The 2,960-nt window shown below is 52.5% G+C and overlaps 1 pseudogene; it reads left to right on the top strand.

The window, feature by feature from the left end:
* Positions 1-796: 796 nt before the first annotated feature.
* Positions 797-2,118, top strand: LOC119042454 (bromodomain-containing protein 2-like; annotated as a pseudogene).
* Positions 2,119-2,960: the final 842 nt, after the last annotated feature.

The following is a 2,960-nucleotide window of genomic DNA, read 5'->3' as shown; positions in this document are numbered from 1 at the left end:
GTGTCTGTCCACACCTTCTACCCCACCCTCAAGAGGATCTCAACATGGAAGCCAGGGCTCCCTAAACCACTCTCTGTGTGCATCCAAGTCCATCGACCTCGCCCTCCCTGGTGGGTTCCCTTTGGAAGAGTGGCTCCTTGCAGACCAACAGCGAGCAACATTGCTCATGGTGTCTGGGATTGGATGCCTTCTTAAGGCTTCCAGTGTCCTTTGCCCCTTGCTCCCCTTACCTCTGCTGAGGCCTCCACCACTCTCTCGGTGCCACCTCCTGTGCAGGACGCCAGCCTGCCACAGCCCCGGGCTTCCTGTGAAGCACTGGAGGGGGCAGCTTTGGGGCCTGCCATGAGTGTGTGGGTGTGGGGGAGTGAAGGCAAAGGCAGTGCACACCCCCACTTCCTGGGTTAGGCGGGACACTGCAGGAAGGAGGAGGACGCAGAGGATCAGGACCCAGCCTGAGAAAAGGATTCTAAAGCCCCACAATGTCAACAGTGCCAACCTTATAACTGACCCCGGCCAACTGCCACCCCTACCCAAAATCCCATCCCCGGAGATATCCAATCCCAAAAAGCCAGGATGGGGGTCACTGCCCCCTGCAGTAACTGCACAAGGTGCTGAGCAGGGCTCTGTGGAAACATCAGTTTCCATGGTCTTTCCTACAGCCTGTGGGTGCCATCAAACCAGGTCTGCTGCATTTTCACAAAATTATAAAGCAGCCTATGGACATGGCTCCTATATATTAAAGGGAGCCTTGAAAAGAACCATTACTGGGCTGCTTCAGAGTCTATGCAGGATTTTAATGCCATGGTCACCAACTGTGTACAACTGCAACAAACCCACTGGTGATGGCACAGATGCTGGAGAAGAGCTTCCTACACAAAGTGGCATCAGTGCCACAAGAGGAGCAAGAACTTGGGTGACCATCCCTAAGAACAGCCCCAAGAAGGGGGCCACAGTGGCAGCACTCCAGAGAAGTATCAAGAGTGCCCATCAGGTGCCTGCTGTCTCTTCTGTATCTCACACAGCCTTCCATACTCTACCTCCTGAGAAAACCACTGCTGTTCTCAACATTCCCACACTTACCACTCATCTCTTCTCTCCTTCTCGGGTCCTTGCACTCTGCAGCTCCCCTAGATCAGCCCTGTGCCAAGATAAAGGGGGTAAAGCACGGAGCAGACACTATCACCCCTACTCCTACAGCCATGCTGGTTCCTGATAACCCAGTTAACCCCCCAGGGGCCTGGATCCTAAGGCAGCATGGCTTCCCCCATGTGGAGAGCAAGTGGCTGCCCCATTAAGCCCAAGCTAAGACCTGGCAACGCTCAGCAACACCACCACAGCTGCAAGAAAGGGAAGCTATCAGACACCTGAACATTGCAGTGGCATTTTGAAGGCGTTACTGTCTAAGAAGCATGCTGCCTGTGCCTGGCCTTTCTATAGTCCAGTGGATGCATCTGCCCCTGGTCTGCATGATTACCACCACATAATTCAGCACCCTATGGACCTCAGCACCATCAAGAGGAATATTGAGATGTGAATCCCAGGATGCCCAGCAGTTTGCTGGTGGTGTGCAGCTTATGTTCTCCAACTACTACAGTACAGACCCCAGACCATGATGTTGTGGCCACCACAAGACAGCTACAGGATGTACCTGACTTCCATTATGCCATGATACCAGGTGAGCCACTGGAACCAGGTCCACTACCAGTCTCTATTGCCTGGCCTGATAGCTCAGCCTAATCATCTTCAGGGTCCTCTAGTGATGAAAGAGCTCATCTCCTGGCTGAACTACAGGAACAGCTTGGGGCTGGACATGAGCAACTGGCTATCCTGTCCCAAGGCCCAATATCCACACCCAAGCAGAATAGAGAAAAAAAGAGAAAAAGAGGAAACAGAAGGCGGGGAAGCACACAGGCTGAGCTGAGGGAGATGAAGATACAGGGGTCCTCAGGCATCCCACCTCTCTCAGCACAAGAAGTTCAGGAAACCAAGTGGCAGTGGGGTGGCAGTGGTGCTGCACTAGGTCCCCCTGGCTTTGGACCTTCTAGAGGAAGTGACACCAAATGGACCATAATGCCCACAAGGATGTCTCTACCATCCCTGCCTACAGGCCAGGATTGAGAGGAGCTGGAAGGAAGTAGGCCCAGGAGTCAAGATGAGAAGTGGCACTTGAGCCTGGGCATCACCAAATCACCTGGGGAGAAGCTGTGCTGATTTGTGCACATAATCCAAGCCTCTTTACATGATTCTAACCCAGTAGGGACTGAGATCGGTTTTGAAACCCTCAAGCCTCCCATGGATAGAAAGCTTGAGCACTATGGGTCCTTTCCTGCCTTTGAAAGAAAGCTCACATGCCCTACACCATTAAAAACCTGTGGGAAAGATGAAGGAGGAACTGGCTTTGCAAAGAAGCAGAAACTGGTCAAGCAGTTACAAGATATTACTGGGCAGCTCAACTCCACCAAAAAGCCTATCAAGAAAGTGAGTGAGCAAACCCAGTTGTCCTCTGCTCAGCATGTAGAGGTGTCACTCCTCAGCAATTTCAGCTCTAGTTCCTCCTCTTCATCTTCCTCCTCTTCAGACACCAGTGGTTCAGACTCAAGCTAAGGGACCAGGCCAGTTTGGTCAAGAGGCTCTGCTGATGGGACACTTAAAGGACCACCCTGCCCCACCCCTTCTCCCCTTGCTGTGACACTTCCTCTCACCCCTCCCCCCACCCCAGGAGAGTTGGCTCTACAAGGGGTCATTTACTGAAGGAGGCCACAGTAAATACAATAAGGTTGAGTTCCCAGCCCCATAGATAGTAACCTCTTGGCCATGGAGCCCCATGTAAAATGTCTGGGACAGGGAAGGTAGACAGTGTGAGTGGGCAAAGACCCTGAGAGGTAGTTACCTAAGGCCATAGCTGCCCTGTTCACATGTAAAGGTCCAGTTTTGAGGTTGGTTGGCTCCAATTTGCTTTA

The sequence above is a fragment of the Artibeus jamaicensis genome, unplaced genomic scaffold (genome assembly GCF_021234435.1).
Source record: "Artibeus jamaicensis isolate MK-2021 breed Jamaican fruit bat unplaced genomic scaffold, CSHL_Jam_final contig_76, whole genome shotgun sequence".
NCBI lineage: Eukaryota > Metazoa > Chordata > Mammalia > Chiroptera > Phyllostomidae > Artibeus > Artibeus jamaicensis.
The sequence above is the reverse complement of the archived record's forward strand: the minus strand, read 5'-3'. Positions and strand labels throughout refer to the sequence as shown.